Below are 12,225 nucleotides of genomic sequence, written 5' to 3' on the forward strand. Positions count from 1 at the left end.
TCCTCTGCTTCCCCGGGCGCGTACTGCGTCGAATACTTTCAGAGCTGGAGAATTTTCGTCCATACGAACGTATGACCAAGCCAGCGCAGCCGCTGTCTCTTAATTCGCTGAAGTATGTCAATGTCGTCATATATCTCATTCAGCTCATCGTTTCATCGAATGCGATATTCGCCGTGGCCAATGCGCAAAGGGCCATAAATGTTCTGCAGAACCTTTCTCTCGTAAACTCGTAACGTCAACTAATCGGGTGTTGTCATCGTCCTTCCGCTGAACCATATAGCAGGACGGGAATTATTGACTTATGACTGTCAACAGTGACGTGGGAGCCTAGTCGCGAGTACTACGACTATTTGTTTGATGACAGGAAATATTTCGTCATGCCCTCGTTCACTGCCAGATCCATTTGCTTTGCTTCCTTGTCCTGTCTGGAGAAAGCAGAACTAACGGCACGAATATTGACGCCAACTCAATTGAATAATATTAACAAAAAACTGAATTTTGGCGAAATATTTATATCACGACGTATGCGTCTGATCCCTCACCAAATAATGGGCTAATTGCCGATTTAAAGATATTTTCAAGGTCCACTTGACGTGGTTTGATCATTCTTTGTATAAACTCATACATAAATATATAGAGTGTCGATTAAGAAACTTTGGAACCAGTTCCGTACTTCCTAATTAGAATACGTCATCGTTTATACCTATATACGCTACAAGTAAATTGTGACAGGCATCGTTTGTTGTACGGATATATTCATATAAGTACTTGGTAAAATAATTTAAACCAGCTATATGTACATTTGCTAGATTCTCTGTAAAGATTAAACTGCTTATGAATATTTGTGATTTTTGGCGGGAAAATGCTTACGAATAATCTGTCAAAGACGAACGCAATTGCAAAACAATCGTCTTGTCTTCGTCGCAACTTGTAATCGTGTACAAACATGTATGAACCATATATATATATATATACATATACTTATGGTTATATATACGTATTCATTATTGATATGTATGACTGTTTTCCCATGCACACAAGCCGATAATTGGTAACACACACTTATGTACTTAGTGGTTTTATACAAACACAACATTTAACATAATTTCACTATTTACAACAATTAACACTTAAAAATCTAATCGATATTATGTTTTTTTGAAGTTTCACTAACTCACGCGAGCAACCGAACGAATACATCGGCAACGATTAATATGGTATATACACATTTGTAAAGTCTGCAGCCACTCGACAAAAGAAAAACCATTAAAATGTGAAAGCCAATGCGACCGCCGAGGACAAAGCGTTGACCACATCTAAAAGGACATTTGCATGTGCCATGGCGCATGAGGCCTTGGATGCCTTGGAAGTTTCTTTTGTTTTGGAATAAGAATACACATTCAATCCGAACCTTAAGGTAATGAAAGTGAGGTATTTTTTGGAATATGGAAATTATATTAGATTTCAGTTAATTAAAATCAATAGTTTTTTTTGTACTTAAGATGCAAGGTTCTATTTATTCGCGTGATATTCAATGCTAAATGAGAAGCGATTAAAGTTTTGTGCAATGTCCAGAAATAAAATATATGTATATGTTACGCCTTCATTTAAATATTTTGGATATACTTTTATACAAAAATAATTTGGCTGTTAATAAAGTATCAAACAAATTAACCTAATTAACTCAAATAAAAATAAACATTATGAACTCAACTAAAGATACCAATTTTAATATATTTGGTACATAAGTAAAATATCAACCAGGCAGTCGGAAGAACTCCTTTCATTAAGTTTAGAAGAACGGTTTTGATCAAATTCCCTAAAATTCCACATTGTGTCCAACATAAAAAAAGACAGGTGGAATGTCGGAAATAACTCAATTGGTGGTGGAGGAAGCAAGCCGAAAGTTCGAAATTCATGCATTAAGTTTGTGGGGCGTTGACTACGAATTGTAGTATTGAAAATACAGGTCGTAATCATAGATCCAAGACTCGTTGCCAGTAATAATACGTTTTATGACATCTGGGTAGTCCGAAAGTATTGTTTTACAAACGTTAACGCGACGCTGTTCTTTATCTTTCAAAATGGTTTTCACTGATTCTTCCGATGTGTTGACGGCCGCCCTGGACATGGTTCGTCGTCAACGCGTTCTCGACCCTCTTTGAATAATTTGTACCAATAAAAAACTCTTGTTCATGACAAACAATAATCAACTTTTCCAACATTCTGAACGTGTCCGTACCAGAAATGTAATTCCGCACCCAAATTTAATGGAAATTGTTTATTAATTGTACTAATGACTATTTTGATGTGATACTTGGCGCAGATTTCACTGGCAGCCATACCAACCTTTCGCCGAATGGATTTTCGGTCGAAATTTAACGTAAAAAGTGTTATTAATTTTTGCCCACAGTAGCACTATTATCATAAAAACGTTCTATAAAATAATTATTTATTTTATAATAAAAGTTTAAGATTGAACGATGTTGTAAAATGAAAAATGAGATGGAATTATGAATTTATATAGAAAGTAGGCGTGGTTGTTCTAAGTTTTTGTTCATTTTGACAATGTAATATTGGGTAGTCGAAAAAGTCTTTTCGTATTTTGTCAATAGATGTCGTTGCAATCGTATATCTCCAGTGGTACCAATCACATTGTGTGTCATACCATATAGTGTTGGAAATGTGAGACTTTAAGCTTCATTTAACAGAAAAAAATTAAATTCGGGGAAGTTGAAAAAAGTTTACAGTGAAGAAATTCACTATATTTTGAAATTTTTGTATAAAAAAGGAAAAAATGCCACGCAAGCCACCTTCGCTCGCTTTCGCTCTGGAAATTTCGAAATGAAAGTTTTACACTGTTGGAATAACGTCTCTAGCGAAAAAATAGCAAAAAGTGGTCGACCAAAATGGTATATATTTGTTTATTTATTTATTGGCATAAACATAAAAAAATTAGTTGGAGTTTGATTAGAAATACAAAAAGACTTTTTCGACTACCCAATATAAATATGTCGGGACTATGTTCCGCATTAAATTTGCTCGAAATCGATTGAGTAGTTACTGATAAAGGATTTCACCTAATGGCGGGCAATGCGACGCCCATTGTCTAATTTTGATACCGAATTCTATGATACCATGCTTTTATCACCCGTTTTCAACCATTAGGAGAATAGGAATGTATATTAATTCCACCATAACATGTCATAGTAAATTTGTGGACCCATTTTAATGCCAGTACCTGATGGTAATGTAGAAACAAATGTCGTGTTAGAATTAATAAGAAATAAAAGTTTAGTAAAATTTTTGCCTAAATAGATGAATGTTAATATATTTGCACATACATAGGTATGTACATAAGACTGAGCTGTAGGAAAATGTTCGTTTATTTGTTCAACATACAAATCTATATAAATAAACACTTACGTAGATTCTTACGAGACATATTCACAGCATAAGAAATATTAAAATCATAGCAATACGTTTTGTATTTGAATTTGGTCATTCCAGGAGCTGGTCAAGACAGTGTTTAACAACGACGGCAACAAAACACCATAGTAACTAAATTGGTCAAAACGAATAGTAAAACTTTCCAGTTGAGTAGCATTTACTTCCAATATGTTTTAAATACTCTAACTTAGGAAATATTTGAATACTAGAGAAAACATAAACATAATATAAAATGGGTTAATATATCATTATACATATCTACAGGTAGATGTATGGATATTTTTACTACAGTATGTGTGTTACATTTAGATTCATTTGAATGTTTGCCAAGGGCATACTGATTCTATACACTAGCAAATATCAGTTCTGTAGGTTGTTTGGGAGAGATAGAAATTTTAGAAAACTTTTTAAAAGAATTTAACTGCAAAGTCCAAAATCCTTGTTTTGAAATATTTATATACATACATATCTGTATATAATACACATATACTGTATATATACAATATAACAACTGAATATTACTATAAAAAAGTTTAGTTATGTATCTAGATTTTGATTGTACCACAATTAGAATAAGTTAGCGAACATACAGTCATGAACAGAGAAATAGCATGTAACGACGTTTATTAATAAGATAATCACAAAACATTCATTGGCATAGGATAAATAACGAATAAGCAAGATATGTACATAAAATTAAAAGTATTTTTTCAAAAGTATTTTCAAAAAATATATATTGCGTACGCGTACAGTTCCATAATATTTTTGAGAATATTAAGGTATGAAAATTTTTATTCGTTTTTGTTTCACCGCTTTCTAAATGTTCATTATCAAAGTGTAGACATGTTCTTCCGTTTCTTTTGGACATCAATAGTTTTTTTTCGACTCATTCGTCCAAGCAACTAAGCATCTTTAAGACGCCTTTGTCAAAGTCTACTGTATACGGTAAACCCAAATTTCGCATATATTCAGACATACACTCTTGGGAAGATTTAAAAGGATTATCCTTGATTTTGCTCACGATGGCTCTATAAGCATGTTCCGTTATTTTTCGTGCAGGAGCTTTGCGAATTTTTTTGTGTTTCAGCAAATTACTATACAACCACTTGTAATAAACTTTATGGCTTTATATACCATTTTTTTCCAGAGTACTATACAAATTTCAACCAATTTCTTAAATATTGTTATCTTATTTAACAGATATAGTTAAAACAATGTCTTTGTCCACGACTGCCAATTAATAATGAATATTTGTTGTGTGTGTTTATCTTTATCCAATCAAACTCATAAGGAATTTTTGCCCGAATTGGAGTTTTTAAATACCATTTTTGAAAATTTGGAGAAATAAAAGTATTTGTTACATTCAAAGCATAGGGTAACTGTGAGAGTGACACGTCGCGACGACAGAGTAAAAATAAAGATATTGTTTTTTTGTCACTCCTACGTCGCAATGTGTCGCTCTCACAGTTTGCAGAAATAAGCCAAAAGATATGAGAAAAATTCAAAGACTGAAGAGTATTCGAGTAAAAATTAATATTTTTCATTGTTATTCAGATTATTACATAGTGAGTGTACAACTCTTTATCTTTTATAATAAATTTTATAAAAAAATTTGTTGAAGTGTTTTTTTGAATATTAAAAGAGAATATCGTTTTGCCGCCCCCAATACGTTGCGCCCGGGGCGACGGCCCCCTTCGTCCCCCTCCCCCACCTACGCCACTGCTTATTTCATAAACATAAAATCTGAGTATAATAATTCACTTTAACAGTGTGCTATTTCTCCGTCCATGACTGTATATGTATGCATAAGTAAGCAATAACATATAAATACCGAGGAAAGGAGAAATGTAGTATTCGCTGGTCACGCAATAGTTAGCCATAAGGGTGAAATTTTGATTTTGTTCTTATTGACTTATTGTTACAATCGTTGATCCTGATTTGTATTTTTCCCCAAAGAATAAACCTTGATTTCTCAATTAAGGCTCCATATGTGTATTTTCTATCACTTCTCTATTGTAGTTTGCAAAAGCAGAATAAGGTAGGCACTACCGATATGGAGGTAGGAATTTTGATTATTTTAAATTCCAAGGACAAACTTTTAAAAAATAATAAGGAAATTGTAAAACATTTTAAAATTTCACATCAGTTTGAAAAGGAAAATATATAACGGGAAAGAAACAACTAAGAATGAACAAAGTTCATTTGCAGCTCATTATATAGTCTCGGAATTTGTAAAAATCAATGGCGTTGAAATATTTGCAGGGACTCACTTATTAGTTAATAAGTTACAAAAAACATTCGTAATCATATGAAATAGGGAAAACGATATTCCTCATATTAGTGCTGCATTGATTTTCTTGTAAAATCCTTGCACTGTGAATGAAAGTGTAAGTGTTCCATTGTCCGACCATGAAGAAGTTGGAATAGCAATTACCCGTCCGAAGAACAACAAAGCGGAGGTTGCCGATGAATTGCCGGCCCAGCTATTTAAACACAGCGGCGAAGAGCTGATAAGGGACATACATCAGCTTGGTCGGATGCCCAACGATTGGACCTAAGTGCGCTCTGCCCAATCCACAAAAAGAGAAACGCCACAATCCGCGCCAACTACCGTGGGATAAGCCCCCTAAACATCTCGTATAAAGTTCTATCGAGCGCATTGTGTGAAAAATTAAAGCTTTCCGTCAACAAACTGATTGATCCTTATCAGTACAGCTTTAGACCTGAAAAATTAACAACCGACTAGATATTCACCGTACGCCAAATCTGGGAAAAAAACCGTGAAAAGAGAATCGACACACACCATTTTTTCGTCGATTTCAAAGCTGCTTTCGACAGCATGCTTTTATGCCGCGATGTCTGAATTTGGTATCCCCGCTGTGTATGCTTGAGCAATATTTAAAGCTCCGTCAGGATCGAGAAAGACCTCTCCGAGCCGTTCGATATCAAACGAGGTTTCAGACAAGGCGACTCCCTATCGTGCGACTTCTTCAGTCTGCTGCTGGAGAAAATAATTCGAGCTGCAGAACTTAACCGAGGCCTCAACATCCGGGCCGTTAGTTCTGCTTTCTCCAGACTGTATAAGAAAGCAAAGCAAATGGGTCTGGTGGTGAATGAGGGCAAGACGAAATATCTCCTGTCATCAAATAAGGTGTCGTCGCACTCGCGACTTGGCTCTTACGTCACTGTTGACAGTCATAACTGTGAAGATTTAGATGTAATTTTGTCTATCTTGGAACGAGTATCAACACCACCAATAATGTCAGCCTGGTTCTACATCGGACTGAGTAGGCATTTGAGAAGTAAAGTTCTCTCTCGACGAACAAAAACCGAGAAAGATGTGTACCATTTCATATCTTAATTTTTACTCAAGTTATAACCATATATCTAACTCGATTAGTATTAAGTAACACAAACAACCGTTCGGTGCTGTTATACTTTTTAGCAACATGTCGAAAGAGTATAAAAAATGTTGCGAAATAATTCAAGACTTAATTCTTCGAAGAAACCGAATAGTTTATTACCATATTTGGTATGTTATCAAGTTATACTTTTATTATAGGTCATAGAGTTTTATTGCTATATTTTACATCGTGTTTGGTTGGTTAGAAAAAGAAAATCAGTATACGTAGTACTCATGTGAGAGTTGGAAAAATTCGTAGACTGATTTTGCTAAGATATAGTATAAAGCCAATCGAAAGTTTGAAAAACTTATATTTATTATACGGGACTTAAGGGTAGTTTTGACCCGATTTTATTTATTTTTGACTTTACTAAATATTATTTAAAGATAAAGGTCTCTTTAAGGAGTAAGATCAACCGAATGTTTCAAAATTTTGGTATTAGTTATATAGTAGAGTCTTACTGGCCAATGTCACAATTTCTTAAAATAATCGAATATCCAAACTTTCGGTTGTTGTAGGTGCTGTGTGTTGCACGTAGCCTCGTCTTGTTGGAACCAGATGTTGCAAAAATCAGCTTTTTCCAATTACGGTCATAAAAAATCGGTTATCATCGATCAATATCGCTCTCCTTTAATAGAAACGGTGTCACCAACTTCATTTCAAAAGAAGTACGGATTGGTAGATCTACTAGGCCAAAAACCGCACCAAATTGTCAATTTAAGTGAATGTAATGGTTGTTTATAAATCATTTGTACATTGTTTTCGCACTAGAATTGTCATTTTTGTTTATTTATCGCACTACTCAGAGAGTAAGTAAGCCTCATCGAAGAAGTTGATATCTAAAAAAATCGTTATCGTTTTCAATTTGTTCCTTGGCAAAGTCAGCAAATTCACAACGTTTACGGTGCTCAAATGGCTTCAGTTCTTGAGTGAGAACAATTTTATACGGATGCAAACCCAAATCCTTTCTAAGAATCACCCAGGTTGTGGTTTCACACAGTCCCAATTTTTGAGAATGTCTTTGAATCGACAAATTGCGGTCTTCAGCAACACTTGCCTAAACGGTAGTAATATTCTTTTTTATCTTTCCATGATAAAATTGTAAACATTACTGAATACAATGAAATGGAAATTACAGATCATGACTTATTAAAAACGGCACTTAGAAATCATATCATCCCTATTTTAAAATCTGGTATTAACCAATTTGCTTGGAGGAAACGCGAAAAAGCTTTTTATATATTAAAATATTAAATTATATAATTTTGACTATTAAGGAAAATAAACAAGTGAGGATAGAATTAATCGAGGTATGCACTGCGAGCAAATGAGGATATACATATCGCACTTGTTACGGTAAAGTGTAACAACTCAAAATTTCCAAATTTTAGTTTTTTGCAAGAAAATAATGTGCAGTGGTCATCTCTACCCACTGTAAAAATCGTTCAGTGATTTGTCTAGTCTTTCGTTAAAAAAACCGTTATGACTCTCTCTTTGTTTTCAGAATGACTTCTTTCGACTCAACTAAAGAGTTACATTTTTAGTTGTCTCCAAGTGTTTTATCAAATTGGTTCGTTAGTGTATCACATAAAGTGTAACATTTTGAATTGTGCCACTTGTACACTTGTACATTGTACCACTATGTATGTATATAAAAAATTTTCAGGAAAAGAGAAATAACTCAAAAATGTGTTATTTTCGTGCAAATACTAAACAAATAAAAATGAAACAACGGGTATATTATTTTTAATGATATTTTCTTTGCAATATATTATTAATATTTACGGAAACAGTTTTTCGTCTCTACTGAAAATGTTCAAATTTTGTGTTGTTACACTTTAACGTAACAAGTGCGATATTTTTGTATAGAATAGTAGTTCGAACCTTCGTATTGATATATCAATTGAATTCTTGGTTTACGACACATTAATATATCGCTCATTTGCTGCAACGTCGTCATAACTCAAAAAAATCGATTCGCCAGAAAACGCGTTTAAAGTTTTCAACTTACTACAACCTTACACGGTGACTCCAACCTTACACCTCTTCTCAAGCGGAGCATATAAGAGGTATTCATATGAATTTTTCACTCAATATGAAGTATGATATAACGAACAATTCTGCATTATTAACTCAAAAATCACGTTTTTTGAGTTATGACGACGTTGCAGCAAATGAGCGATATGTATAATATTTAATATGATTTTGAAATGTATATGGTAGTTACGCATTTATTAAGTTATGTATGTGTCTATGATTTTCTTTAGTACTAGTTTCTAAATACATTTAGAAATAATGTTTTGTTGGTTTTTTTTTTGTAATATATTGGCATCGGCTTCGGCCGATTCTTCGTCAACTGACCGATAAATCGGCATCGGCCGAAAATTCGGACATCGGTCGAACACTATTATGTAAAGTCTGAAGCTTGAATGGTTTTTGTCGGATTTGGACAATTTTTCGTAATGAAATGGTTCATAGCACTACTTGTACAAATTTTTTTGCGGATACATAATTTGCTACTTGATTTTGAAAGGAATGAATTAGGATCGAATTTTAAAATGTGCTATATGGTAAGTAGGTGTGGTTTTAGTCCGGTTTTGGAATTATAATAGAAGTTGGTTAGGATAATATGTACCGAAGTTGGTTGAAATTGGTTAGGCTCAGTAACAATTTATAGCAATACTCGTTGAAACAACTAATTTCAACAAAAGTTTTGAAAACCCCGTTATGTACTTATATTCTTAGAACTGCATTATGCTCATCGGTACTGAGTGATAATTCTACCGTTATATTTCTTGTGGCGCCACTTAGATGCTGTGAATTAAGTGATTATATACAGTTAGAAGGCTGTAAAAAAGAGAAATTTCCTGATTTTTTTTCTGAAAAAGTTTCAAATTTATTGATCGAATAATTACATACAGTGTATATAACCTTTAACCTGTATTTTCAGACTTAGTTTTAGTAAAAATATTTATTAAGAAAGGAACTACGGGCTGCTCCCCTGAAATTAAATAACCAAACAGATTTGGATTAAGTAATATAATATTAAAAATTAATATTAAATTTTCGAGTAATGTTGGTCAAGCACTTTGAAACGCAACATTCACCGGAACGATATAAAATTTTCTGTGTGCATTATTAAATATATATGTATATTAAGAAAATAAAATAAAAAAAAATCGATTTCTTTTAAATTCTAACTGTATGTAAGCCCTTAAAACAATAGCCAGAAAGTACTCAAAATAGTTTAAGTACACTTCATTCCTCGTATCATTTTCTTTTGGAATTTGTTGTGTTTAACTAATTTTTTCAGTAAGTTTTTTAAGGTGAACAGAGCACTAAACATAATTAAGTGTAACAGTGTAAAACTGTGAAAAGTTAGTGTATTTATTTGCTGAAGTAAAAAATGGGCGTTTCACAAATTTCGCACGAAGTAAGCAAGTTGATACTAAAAATGTATTTGGAAAAGTAACTCTACTTAAGCACAAGTGCTTATAACATATATAATAAAAACGTATGTATGTATATAAATATCAGAGATCTAAATAGAAAGCACAGATCGGCGGACCAAAAGCTTTAAGGGGGCTATACTAGTGTGGCACTTTTAAAAAATTGATTTACCATCGCTGTGAAAATAATATTGGCAACATCAGTATCGGTTAAAACTATAAGACTCAACATCTCGTAAACAGGAACAAGCATATATCATCACACAGAATCGACCAAAGGGTTATTATCCCCGATCCTAAGGCCACTATATAAGATAGAAATAGAACTTATTCCCTTTTTCTGCATCAAAGTTTAATACTGTTTAGTAGTTTATATTTTCAAAAATATCCTGTAAAATCGGCAAGGTCCTATCTTGAAAAGTTTTTGAATGGCAGCGTTCTAAGAGCGACCGCTCGCAGGTATTTCGCAGATAGTTGAAACTTTAAACGCGTTTTTCACAAAACGTAATTTTTCAAAGTTGCTGACATAATTCAACGAGATATTAACAGTACGACATGAAATTATAATAAAACTGAGTATTCTTGAAGATATTTACTAAACAATAACCTACGATCTTTTAGATTGGTTGAAAATTGTCAATTTAGCATTAAAAAAAAGGTAATTTTTTACATAAAAAAACGACCCTTTTTCAGAACCACGACATTTTTTAATTTTTAAAATTTTTCAGTAATCGTAGGAGGTCATTGTATAGGAAATACTTTAAATTTTAATAACCTTTTTGAATTGTTTAAGGGGTCAGTAGGGTAATATTAAATTTTTTTTTGCATTTTCTGTTCCCTTATACCCTATAATTTATGTAGAAACATACTTTACCGTTGGAAGGTTTCGAAAAAGGCCCAAAAATAATAATACCACTCAACGTTTGGACTACTCGGATTCCGCACCTCAAACTTTAAACGCGTTTTTCTCAAACACACACTATTTTAAACTGGCAGACATGATTCCGGTCGAACTATTCAACCGATTTGCTTAATTTTTTTTTAATGTTCACAAAACGCCTGGTTATAGTCCCTATATTTTTTATATTTTATTGACAATGTTATGATAATATTTATGTAAACAAACTTAGGGAAAAATAAAAAACAAAAAAATGTGAATAACTTTTGTATTAATCAACTATTTTTATTGATTCTAGTAGGGACGATAACCATTCACATACTTTCTAAGAATAAATTGGGTTTTTGTGTTTCAAATTATCCAAACATGGAAATCCTGTTCGCCAGTGAAAAAACTCATATCATTCACGTAGCCATTTCTCCAACAAATGTTATAAAAAAATTCAGAAAAATTTGGTTTTGACACTGCACGATATACCTATATGTGAAAAAAGTTCTATTGTAGAATAAACATTTCTATATAATAGTAAGAAAAGAATACAAGCTACTGTGGCAATTGACTTCCAAATTTTCCTGTCTAACATATATATTTTGTTGTGAAATATAAAATATTAAACCCTTCTTTAAATTAAATTTGGTTTTATTTATTTAAACATTTTTCTTGCCTCCGTTTAAACATAGTCCTTCGAGCCTTACCTAAAGGCACATTCGGATTTTTATAAAACACAAAAAAAAAATATTATATTAAAAGATTAGACATTGTGGTGCAAAAAACACACATAAAGTGCAGTAAAGTAAAAACAAAACAAAAAACGAACACTGGATCCGCCCTGCATATGTACATATGACATAACTTAAACTGTGGTGATAAAAAAAAAACAGTAGAAAAATAATACAGTGACACACAAAATATATCATATGCATAATATGTTCACTACTGTGATCAAATTGCAAGATGAATTTTTAAATTATACTTCGCGTGTTTTTTGAATCGGAAAATTTTTTTCTGTAAGTTGGGTACTGTT

General features: G+C 32.8%; 2 protein-coding genes across 4 annotated transcripts in view; one reads left to right on the forward strand and one right to left on the reverse strand.

Moving 5' to 3' along the window:
• The window catches only part of LOC105225915 (cadherin-86C), a 244,265-nt gene extending 242,954 nt beyond the window's left edge, over nt 1-1,311 (reverse strand). Inside the window, exon 1 of one of the 3 annotated variants that reach the window (XM_049447988.1) lies at nt 1,179-1,311. The gene's annotated coding sequence lies outside the window, so the exon portion shown is untranslated. Of the gene's footprint in view, nt 1-870; nt 1,136-1,174 lie in introns of those variants that run through there. The other 2 variants (XM_049447991.1, XM_049447993.1) reach the window with 2 other exon arrangements.
• LOC125776347 (uncharacterized) overlaps nt 1,297-12,225 on the forward strand; it is a 32,555-nt gene continuing 21,626 nt past the window's right edge. The window contains exon 1 of the mRNA XM_049448099.1: nt 1,297-1,417. The gene's annotated coding sequence lies outside the window, so the exon portion shown is untranslated. The remainder of the gene's footprint in view (nt 1,418-12,225) is intronic.

This window comes from Bactrocera dorsalis, chromosome 2 (genome assembly GCF_023373825.1).
Source record: "Bactrocera dorsalis isolate Fly_Bdor chromosome 2, ASM2337382v1, whole genome shotgun sequence".
In the NCBI taxonomy this organism is placed as follows: Eukaryota; Metazoa; Arthropoda; class Insecta; order Diptera; family Tephritidae; genus Bactrocera; species Bactrocera dorsalis.